This window comes from Vicia villosa, linkage group LG3 (assembly GCF_029867415.1).
Source record: "Vicia villosa cultivar HV-30 ecotype Madison, WI linkage group LG3, Vvil1.0, whole genome shotgun sequence".
NCBI lineage: Eukaryota > Viridiplantae > Streptophyta > Magnoliopsida > Fabales > Fabaceae > Vicia > Vicia villosa.
The window spans coordinates 161,131-173,652 of record NC_081182.1 but is presented as its reverse complement, the minus strand read 5'-3'; positions in this window follow the sequence as shown (position 1 = coordinate 173,652).

Sequence of the window (12,522 nt, the reverse complement as noted above, 5' to 3'; positions counted from 1 at the left end):
GGGAAATTAGGTGTATAGTTTTATTGCATTGCTGTGTTGAATCCGTTTATTATCTTGTTTGAAATTATCGTGGTAGCTTGTTTTCCAGAAATTAAAAACCTCTGAAATTTTGTGTCTCCGCCGTTGCCATTTGTTGTTGTTATTAAACGTGGGGTTGAAATTGAATGTGACGAGAGGCAGACGAGAGGCAGTTAGAGATTGGGAAGAAGGGTGCCGTTTTGCAATTCTTTTTTTCTTTTCCGTTTCAAGGTGTGTTGTATGATATTTCATCTTGGTATGCTGTTGTCTTTTGTTTACTCTGGTGTTTCATACGTTAATTTATATACATGTATGTTAATGGTATAAAATTGGAAAGGATACACCTAATTTATGCTTAATATATTCATTTCATTGCTGTCTTCAGTGTGCTACCTGTTTATTCCATGCCTACTCACTTGTTAATTAAGAAGTGATATATGGTGTGATACAAATTGAAATAGAACTATAATATATATACTGTATCATATAAATGGAAATAATAAGATAGGGAATGATAAACATTAAGCTATAGAACTAATAAACAGTCTCATTTGATCGAAATAGCCGAATTAAGCGGTATGATTATTTGTCCGGAATTTGATGAAAATTTACGTGGTAGTTAAGTTTAATTAGTAGATTAACGTGGTTGTGTTATTTTGTTGAAATTATGATATTTTACGAATTGACCGAAATTGAATTTTAATTTAAATATTATTTATAAATAAATATTGATTTTGTAATGGAAATTGACACACATTTTAGGAATAGAATATAATGGAATTGGAATTAATATTATTTGTAATAATTTTAGGAGTTTTGGAATTAGAGATAAATAATTAGATTAATAAGCTAATTTAAATTATTTTAATTTGAATAGAGTTGTTAGAGTTGCTAATAGGGTTGTCAATAGGGTTATTAAAGTTGTCAATAGAGCTGTTAGAGTTGACAATAAAGTTGTTAGAGTTGTTTTGAATTACTAAGAGTCATACTTTTGTTTGTTTTGAGTAATTCTGACATGTTTAGAGTTGTGAGTGTATAATGTCGGTGTTTGCTTTTCATTGGAACTTTAACAATTCATATCTTTTAAACCGTAACTCCGTTCGAGTCTCCGTTCGAAGCGTTAGAAAGCTAGCGCGATATTATTTTCAATAAAAATGGTCTTGAGCAATAGAATGCTAGAAATTAGAAATGGAGTAAAAATAGAAGTGAATTAAATTAATATAGTGTGATTATTAATTGGTTGATTAAATTAATAGTTGAATTAATTTCAATGTGTTTAATTGATTAGAATATAATTTGGAATTAGATCAACTATTTGGTTTGTCGGTAAATTACGATATTTTTAGAAGTTATCCATAATTGTGTTTTGACTTGAATATGTATGTTGAGAAATATATATTATTATGTCAATGATGTTGTTTTGATATTGATTCTCTGTGGGTAGTTGGATAACATTAATTTTAATGATTAATTGCTTGATTTTAAATGTGTATGTTCATATATAATTGGCAAAATGAGAATTAACATGAGATAGTATGGTTACTAGTGTTAATTGGATTTTGTGAATCGTAATTGATTAATTGGCCTTTTATATGTGAATGATATGTATGTGTTGTGAATGTTGTGTACAATTGGTGGATAATTCATCGAGTTGAATTATTGTGATATGCTAAATATTAAGATGGTAGAGATGATCTTAATTGCATATGTTTGTCAACATTGTACATGCATTCATGTCATGGTGTGCCTTGAAACAAAGGTGGTTTGCTTTGAAACAAAAGCGGGGCTTGGATTCTAGAGTGAATTCGGAAAGCGGTAAACTATATGTTTACATTTGATGGCTTTGATCTTGTCCGGATCTGAAGCGTGGCTAGATTCTATATGAATCGGAAGCGGTGGAACTTTGGGTCCACATTGGGTACCACATGCATAGAGTCACATGTCTTGCATTGAGTCACATTGAGGTTATGTGATGTTTGAATATATGCATTTATTTGATTGTTATGTGTACATGAGATGTGATAATTGAAATTGGTGATGTTTTGATACATAATTGGTTAAATGTGTGGATATGTGATAATGATGGATTGTGTATATATTTGGGATAATAGTATTGAATCTTTTGAGTATTATACTATTGAATTTTGTGCATACTTGAATATGTGAAATTATTAGATGATACTATTTACATGATTATGACTTGTTATGTGATGAAAAGTATGTGAGACTAATGAACTGTTGAAGTATGATGTGTATAGTAGCTATTGATACTTGTGATGTGATGATTTTATATGTCTAAATCCTAGCATGCAATTTATCATACGCCCACTTATATGATTTGATATCTCACCCTTTTCTCTTGTTTCGCCGTTGCCTTTATATTGGCAACGTGCAGGTATTCAAGTATGAAGATTTAGTTGTCGTTACTCGAGTCGGTTGTCGCTCTGATACGTAGCACTCTGGGGGGAACGATTTATATTATTTATGATGTTGCTATTTAATTGTTTCATTTTGGTCGGACAAATGATAAGTTAACTGAAGATATTTATTGAATATATTCTTAAGTGATTCCGCTGTGTTTTAATAAAATAAGTTATCCTGCTTCAAAGGTTCTATGTATCCGCTTTATGCGACGAGGTGATTTGTTTTGTTTTGATTATGTGACGCCTCATTTGTTTATGGAGAAATTTTTAAAAACTCTGATTTTTATATATAATTGCCGGGTAGAAATGGGGTGTTACAATAGTGGTGTCAGAGCCTGGTCGGTCCGTCCGGCCAAGTTGTCGAGTCAGTTGAGTTGTGTGACAGTTGAATGCTGTCAGTGTTTTATTCCTTAGTACGCAACATGTTTGTGAAACACTGTCGATACTTATTTGCTTTGTTGCAGGGACTAGTTTGATTCAAAGTGGGGGAGAAGTTTTACTTCTCGAAGATGTTTCTGTTGTAAGGGATGGTCAGGTATGCTATCGACAAGCGACGATGCAAGTGTTGTTGAGAGTTTTGGATGTTACCCAGAGTCGAAGATGATGTGAAGTTAAGGATAATTTTGGGAGACAGAAGTTAGAGAGTGGCGATGTTCAGCACAGTTAAGGACTGAGAACTTGTCGGTGTGTTTAACCTTTGCGTCTGATGTTGGTGTTTGACAAGTGTTAAAGTGATAAAGTTGTAGTAGAATTTATGTTAGACTCGCATAAGTGATTAACGGACGTAGTCGATGTGTGAAGTGTTGTGAATCGTGAACCCGAGTTAGAACTCGATAATGCGCGTAGTTTGAGTTTCGGATATCTGATTTAAACTCCGTTTGAAGCGTCAGAAAGATAACGAGATGAAATGTATTATAAGAATGATTGTCGCAGCCATAATAGATTTGAGTTTGACGTGATGATGTTGGGATGGGGTGCAGTTGTTGTCGAAGTTATTTGAGGAGTTTGGGAGATAACATAAAAATTGTCGATGCTTGACGTTGATGTTTGCAATTTGGATAACGTCAAAGATTCGTATCTTGAGTTTTGAGTATCAATTGGATGTACCGTTTGAACCTATGAAGAGGTGAAGTTGTATTATACCTTATGGAAATGTGTAAGTCTGTTGAATAAGAATGGTTGTTACCGCAAATGTCTGAAGTGAAGTTAAGCAGAACTTGTTGTTAATGATTAAAATGAGAAGACGAGATGTTGGTTTTAAAGATGTTTGACGATTGTGTGATGCTAAGTAATTGTGAATGAGATTTAGTATTATGTTTGGACGTCAGTGTCTCATCGACAAAATCAATTGAGTAAGAAGTTATAGGAGTTGTGAAAACCCAAAGTGAATTATTGGATTATGTCGTGTTATTGGATTTAAGTGGAAATTCGGAAAAAACGCTATTATGATGTGACAACGATTTATACTCCACTATGGTTGTCGGATACTAATTGGCAAATTGGAGAACTGATCACCCTCAATCTATTGTTAATGGTAGACGAAACTCGTGTTGGACGTTATAGATTTGTCTTGTTGTCTTAATAGTGTAGAAAGAGTATCTATATTTTACCGTGAAGATAGTCGCCCATCCGTTTGTGTAGCTTGGTAAGAGGGATGGTTGAGTTATAATTAGATGAGATTAACAATCGGTGTGGTATGTTTTATGCAAGCGAATGTCGCAAAGTGAAAGATTGGAAATATTAAGTAAACAACGATGTGAGGATGAGTATTGATGAAAGTTTGTATTGGATCGAGAATTTGTGAACCATATAAGTAGACGGAATTTTATCGAGAATGGTGACTTAAAAGAGAATTATCAGAGTTGAGCAGCGGAAGCCTTAGGTGATACTGTTGTTGTAAGGCTTGAGGGAGTAAGAAACTATATGCCAGAAGTCGGTAAAGATGAGTTATCTTGATATTTGGATTGATGGACTGTTGGAATAAGTGTGATGCGCCAGAATACTGCATTGAGTCGTTGATTATTGCAAAACAGGTAAGAACTGTAATGTGTTTGTGTTCATGAGAACCGTTGTTTTGACGAAGAGGTAGTGATCGAAGTGTTACCCAGCGTGATTTGGAGATTTGAGATTTGGATACGAGGTTTGTATTTGGATAGTGTTGAGCAAATTTTCGAGGACGAAAATATTCTAAGTGGGGGAGAGTTGTAACACCCCGAATTTAATTAAATTGTTTAATTAAATTATTGAAGGATTTAAATATTTGATTTAGTTGAATTTGGATTGTCAGTGTTATTTAAGAGCATATTTGGAATTATATAAATTGAAGTCGGATAGTCGGAAAATAATATTAAGAATAATATTATTTATAAGTCGAAATTATTATATCGGTGGAATATTATTAAGTGAGGTATTGGTTATTTGGAGTTATTTATCTTATTGGGCCTAATTAATTTGTGAAGAATAATAAAAAGGAAGTGAAAGACTAAGCCCAATTAGAATGATAAAATTAGGGTTTTAGAGAGTAGTTGTCATTTTTGGAGAAAACAAGAATAGAAGAGAAAGAGGCAAGTTTTGGAGAGGATGAACAAAGCTTGAAGATTTCCATCTATGGTGCCTAATCGGAAGTGTGAATCGGAGACCTATGGAGTTGCTTCAATTGATAAGGTAAGGGTGGGGTTCTCTTCCTATAATGGGGCTCATGAACAATTGTATGTGGGAAATTAGGTGTATAGTTTTATTGCATTGCTGTGTTGAATCCGTTTATTATCTTGTTTGAAATTATCGTGGTAGCTTGTTTTCCAGAAATTAAAAACCTCTAAAATTTTGTGTCTCCGCCGTTGCCATTTGTTGTTGTTATTAAACGTGGGGTTGAAATTGAATGTGACGAGAGGCAGTTAGAGATTGGGAAGAAGGGTGCCGTTTTGCAATTCTTTTTTTCTTTTCCGTTTCAATGTGTGTTGTATGATATTTCATCTTGGTATGCTGTTGTCTTTTGTTTACTCTGGTGTTTCATACGTATTAATTTATATACATATATGTTAATGGTATAAAATTGGAAAGGATACACCTAGTTTATGCTTAATATATTCATTTCATTGCTGTCTTCAGTGTGCTACCTGTTTATTCCATGCCTACTCACTTGTTAATTAAGAAGTGATATATGGTGTGATACAAATTGAAATAGAACTATAATATATATCCTGTATCATATAAATGGAAATAATAAGATAGGGAGTGATAAACATTAAGCTATAGAACTAATAAACAGTCTCATTTGATCGAAATAGCCGAATTAAGCGGTATGATTAGTTGTCCGGAATTTGATGAAAATTTACGTGGTAGTTAAGTTTAATTAGTAGATTAACGTGGTTGTGTTATTTTGTTGAAATTATGATATTTTACGAATTGACCGAAATTGAATTTTAATTTAAATATTATTTATAAATAAATATTGATTTTGTAATGGAAATTGACACACATTTTAGGAAAAGAATATAATGGAATTGGAATTAATATTATTTGTAATAATTTTAGGAGTTTTGGAATTAGAGATAAATAATTAGATTAATAAGCTAATTTAAATTATTTTAATTTGAATAGAGTTGTTAGAGTTGCTAATAGGGTTGTCAATAGGGTTATTAAAGTTGTCAATAGAGTTGTTAGAGTTGACAATAAAGTTGTTAGAGTTGTTTTGAATTACTAAGAGTCATACTTTTGTTTGTTTTGAGTAATTATGACATGTTTAGAGTTGTGAGTGTATAATGTCGGTGTTTGCTTTTCATTGGAACTTTAACAATTCATATCTTTTAAACCGTAACTCCGTTCGAGTCCCCGTTCGAAGCGTTAGAAAGCTAGCGCGATATTATTTTCAATAAAAATGGTCTTGAGCAATAGAATGCTAGAAATTAGAAATGGAGTAAAAATAGAAGTGAATTAAATTAATATAGTGTGATTATTAATTGGTTGATTAAATTAATAGTTGAATTAATTTCAATGTGTTTAATTGATTAGAATATAATTTGGAATTAGATCAACTATTTGGTTTGTCGGTAAATTACGATATTTTGAGAAGTTATCCGTAATTGTGTTTTGACTTGAATATGTATGTTGAGAAATATATATTATTATGTCAATGATGTTGTTTTGACATTGATTCTCTGTGGGTAGTTGGATAGCATTAATTTTAATGATTAATTGCTTGATTTTAAATGTGTATGTTCATATATAATTGGCAAAATGAGAATTAACATGAGATAGTATGGTTACTAGTGTTAATTGGATTTTGTGAATCGTAATTGATTAATTGGCCTTTTATATGTGAATGATATGTATGTGTTGTGAATGTTGTGTACAATTGGTGGATAATTCATCGAGTTGAATTATTGTGATATGCTAAATATTAAGATGGTAGAGATGATCTTAATTGCATATATTTGTCAACATTGTACATGCATTCATGTCATGGTGTGCCTTGAAACAAAGGTGGTTTGCTTTGAAACAAAAGCGGGGCTTGGATTCTAGAGTGAATTCGGAAAGCGGTAAACTATATGTTTACATTTGATGACTTTGATCTTGTCCGGATCTGAAGCGTGGCTAGATTCTATATGAATCGGAAGCGGTGGAACTTTGGGTCCACATTGGGTACCACATGCATAGAGTCACATGTCTTGCATTGAGTCACATTGAGGTTATGTGATGTTTGAATATATGCATTTATTTGATTGTTATGTGTACATGAGATGTGATAATTGAAATTGGTGATGTTTTGATACATAATTGGTTAAATGTGTGGATATGTGATAATGATGGATTGTGTATATATTTGGGATAATAGTATTGAATCTTTTGAGTATTATACTATTGAATTTTGTGCATACTTGAATATGTGAAATTATTAGATGATACTATTTACATGATTATGACTTGTTATGTGATGAAAAGTATGTGAGACTAATGAACTGTAGAAGTATGATGTGTATAGTAGCTATTGATACTTGTGATGTGATGATTTTATATGTCTAAATCCTAGCATGCAATTTATCATACGCCCACTTATATGATTTGATATCTCACCCTTTTCTCTTGTTTCGCCGTTGCCTTTATATTGGCAACGTGCAGGTATTCAAGTATGAAGATTTAGTTGCCGTTACTCGAGTCGGTTGTTGCTCTGATACGTAGCACTCTGGGGGGAACGATTTATATTATTTATGATGTTGCTATTTAATTGTTTCATTTTGGTCGGACAAATGATAAGTTAACTGGAGATATTTATTGAATATATTCTTAAGTGATTCCGCTGTGTTTTAATAAAATAAGTTATCCTGCTTCAAAGGTGCTATGTATCCGCTTTATGCGACGAGGTGATTTGTTTTGTTTTGATTATGTGACGCCTCATTTGTTTATGGAGAAATTTTTAAAAACTCTGATTTTTATATATAATTGCCGGGTAGAAATGGGGTGTTACACTTCCGGGAGAGAGAGAGAGAGAGAGAGAGAGAGAGAGAGAGAGAGAGAGAGAGAGAGAGAGAGAGAGAGAGAGAGAGAGAGAGAGAGAGAGAGAGAATGGATTTTTCATTGTGAAAAGAAATCAGAGATTGGGAGGGAAGATGAAACATATATTTAATTTTTGCAATTTAATATTAATATCTAAGTCAAAAAATATATTGGAAATAACAATGGAATGGAATGCAATCCATTCATTATGTTCTTCTTTAGAGGAGAAACTCTTTTATCCATTTGTCGTTGACACTCTTACAACATTATGGAGATTTTAACAAGTTACATCGGCTAAAATACTTTCATTACAAGAAGTCGATCGTTTACTCGAATCATCTACTGTTAAAGTATAGGATAAGTATTTCCTTTATCGTTTCCTCGGGGATTGATGCGATACTACCGCCGTTTTACAGTTTAGTGTATTTTGAGTTAAGGTTGAGTCAAAGTTTGGTGACATAAAATCTAAAGAGCATGAAAAGTAAATAAAGACAATAAAATAGGGTTTGAAAACAATTTGAGAAAACTGTGCCAAGATTAGTGTTCATTTGTTTGCTTCATCTGTACTCTAATGATCATGTATATGAACCGATTAATGATTAATATGACCATGTATCCTCTTGATACTGTTTATCTCTAAAGCGATATCGTGATTATTATCATATTAACCGTCAGATGATCTCTCATGCCGTCAATCAACATGATAATCTTAAAAGCTTGATACAAGTGATTATCAACTCACAAATCTATCTCTAGAGTTTGTTTATTGATAGATGAATATCCTTTAGGTCAAGATTTGAAACATATTTCTCAATAGTGATCCAAAACAAAAAATAAAACATGAATAACATGATATTCACCATATATTAATCATCAACCAAGTTCATACACAAAAGATCAAAGAAAATACATATTTACAAACTAACTACCTCTAATCTTGACACAAGATGAAACTTAGCTCTCCATATCCATGGAAGCTTCAACAACAAGCAACAAAACAAGATTTGGTAGCATCAAACTCAAAGAAAGATGAAGGAAGATGCTTTGAAATCTTGAAGATTCCCTTAAAAATGGTTTTTTCTCTTTTCATTTCTCTTGCCCTAACTTTTTGTAAAAAGTGTGTTGTGTTAAAAAGTGATAAGAACCACAAAATATCATGTTTAAGTGCCTAAACGCAAGTGACAAAAAAGTAGGTCCGTGTTGAAAGTATTTATGGGTAAATATTTTCTGTAATATATCGTATCCACAGGGATTGGTTAATATCACTGCCGTTCTATAGTTGTTTATTTTGAGTTAAGAAATTTTGTTTGGTTTGTTTTATACTAATAATAATATCAAAAGCAAATAATAAAATAAAAGTAAGTAAAGGACTTTGTGTTAACAATTAAAGAAAGATGTTGAGTCTTTAGGGTTCATCAACCTAATCCTATACAATTATCAATTAATTCTCAATAGAACAATCCTTTGAATCATTATCTTCACTTATCCTCAAATAAGATTCCATGTCTGCAAATCAAATTAGATAACTTTTACCGGTATGAGATTCGATCTCTCCAAATCACAATAACGATAATAGTAATTAAGAACGATAATTATGAAAACCCAATTACAATTCCATCTCTGCAAATTGCAATTGAATCAATATAGTAACCTAGGGCAAAAGTTAAATCCTTTCTTTCGATCAAAGATTCAACAATGATGTAAATTAAAAGCAAGGTTTCTTATTGATAATAAATTCAAACAATTGTTCACAGGAATTAATCAATGGTAATGTATATTCATAGGTTAACTACTACCTTAGACTCAACAAGAGGGATTTAGCTCTCCATAGACATGAAGAACATACAAAGATTAATGGAAGAATTCATCTTCATCAAAGGAATGTCTTCGCTTGATAGAGAATTGGTCTTCAATTGATGATTGTGGCTGCACCTTCAGATTGCTCTCCTAATTTCGCTCTTTACAAAATTCTCTTTCTCTTGGAAGCTAGGGCTTTTAAATAGAAGTTTTGGGCCTTTAACGCCGAGGCCGCGGCGCGGCAACGGGCTGGCGCGGCGCGCCCCTCAAACAGAAGTATTTTCGCGGCGCGCCTAGGAACTCTCGCGGCGCGCCCTTTGTACTTTCCATCTTTTTCTTCAGCCTTTGAGACTTCCAGCTTTCTTTCCTCCTCATGTTCTTCTTAAGTTCTTATTCAGCTCAAAACCTGCAACAATAACACCCACAAGTGATTCGATTTGCTTTACGCACGAACTAAACTTATTCAGTTCAATTCTTAATAAAAACCTATGGATTCATCACATTTTTGCATTGGTCTAGAGAAGAAATCACTTATATTAACACATGAATTTACCAATAATTCACTCCTAACAAACTCTCCCCAACTTAGAGTTTTGTTTGTCCCTAAACAAAATTACTTACCTCCAGCAAAGTTTACCGACAATCAAGCAACAAGTTTTTCAAAAAGTTTTTCTCAAGTGGTTCAATCCAGTAACTAAGTCAAATACTCCTCTTCTACCTGCAAACTCAGAATATACACATGAAACAAACGTTGAAAGCAAATTACCTCCAGAAGTTCAAAACACTACACAATTGTAATTGAATCAGCACTAATCACTCTCATCAAAAAGTATGATGAATAAAAGAGGGGTTAAACACTCATCCAAACAATTAAATCAACAAAGATCCATATCATACGTTCACCAAATTGCTCGCATCAAGTCTTGTGGAATCTGAGAATCAGAAGGTCTTTCTATGGTTGTAATGTGGTTTAGATTCAAAGAAAAGAAGATAATCAAGGGTTGTTCCTAATATAGGGAAGCATCCAATTCATAACTTATTTCTTTTTCTCTAAAACTCTACTTCCTTTACCTGTCCATCTTTTTTCATTCATTCGTAGCTTGATTCTTCTTTTTCACTTTTTTCTCAACAACCGTTATATTCTAACGTTGTTACTTCTCTTTTTTTTTTTTTTTTAAGCTACGACTTTTTTTCTTTCACCGATTACCATAAGTACTTACTCTTCTTTTGAATGTGACTCTCCCCAACTTGGAGATCAACCTGTATTTAGATTATATGAATGCTCCCCTACTTTCTAAAAAAAGTCAAAGAGAAAACACATCACCAAATTTTATGGTTGATGGTCCAGAACAAAACTTTTTATTGAGATCAAAACTTACCAGATATTTTCCTTGGTGTATATTATAATGCTTATCTTGACCTCAGGCTCAAAGAATGGTTAGCAAAGGATCACACTCTCACAGAAGCAAATAAGTTTTTTTCATTGGAATAGGCTAAAAGAACTCTCAGATTAGTGCCTAAATCACTTTCACAGATTTCCACAAACGATGCAACAAATGGTTTAGCATGATACAAACAAGTTAAAGCAATTGATGGTCTCCTGCATATAGTAAACAATGGAAAGCTTTCCTCACAATGGTTAAGGCTAAGCCGATCCAACAAACAATGTACCATAAAGAACTTCTGACAGTATTTACTAACACCTTAAGTTTCATTGCACACATTAAGAGTTTGAGTTCAAAAATTCATACCTGCTTTGTTACTTATTGAAAAAGAAAGTGAAAGTGAAAAATTTTTGAACATTCACTTCCTACCACTTTTCATACATGTTGCTTCCTTGTTGATACTTCGCTTGAGATTCTCGCTTTGTTATGGGACTACTTACTCTAACTGGAATTACATAACCGACATAAAAGCATAAAATTGAAAAAAAAATGCAAAGAGTAAATCCACCCCCAAACTTGAACTAAACATTGACCTCAATGTGTCAGAACAAGCCCGGGAGGGTTGACTCACAGAGGGTATTGCAATATCAATTGCCTCTTCCTAGCTCTCACCAGAAAGGTTCCCTTATTATTTCCTGAAATAAAATAGACAAAAATAAAACATTAGAAGTGTGGGTTACCTCCCACAAAGTGCTTCGTTTAACGTCGCATGGCTCGACGGTCCATTACCCCTTGTTTTATGGAGGGTATTTCCTTTTCCAACACTCGCTACTTTGTACTTCCATACCCACAAACTCATGAAGATAAAAAGCCTGGATAGCTTTTCTCTTCACTTTATCTTCCCCATTCTTATCACTCTCCTTAGCCCTCTTAGGACTTTTGACATCATCATAATTTGGTCTCATTGGAGAAGATATGTTAGAGACTTTTTCTTGGGGGTTTTTGAGCTTTTTGCCTTCTTGTGCACCTTCCGGTGTACCAGTTGAATTTTTCTCACTTACCCCTGACCTATGTTTCTTGACTCCTAACATCTTCAAGGTTACTTCTTCATCAAATGATTTTAGCGTTAGCGTCCCCTTTTCAATGTCAAAATTACAGCGTCCTGTCGACAAAAAGGGTCTCCCAAGAAGGATCGGAGTTTCTTCATCTTCCGGAATGTCCATGATGTGGAAGTCAACAGGAAAAACAAACTTATCAACTTCTACTAGTACATCTTCCGCTATTCCATAAGATTTCTTAGTAGTGTGATCGGCGAACCGTAATTGCGACTTACTTTCACTAATCTTGTCTAATTCAAGCCTTTTGAAGATGGATAAAGGCATTAAACTCACACTAGAGCCAGAGTC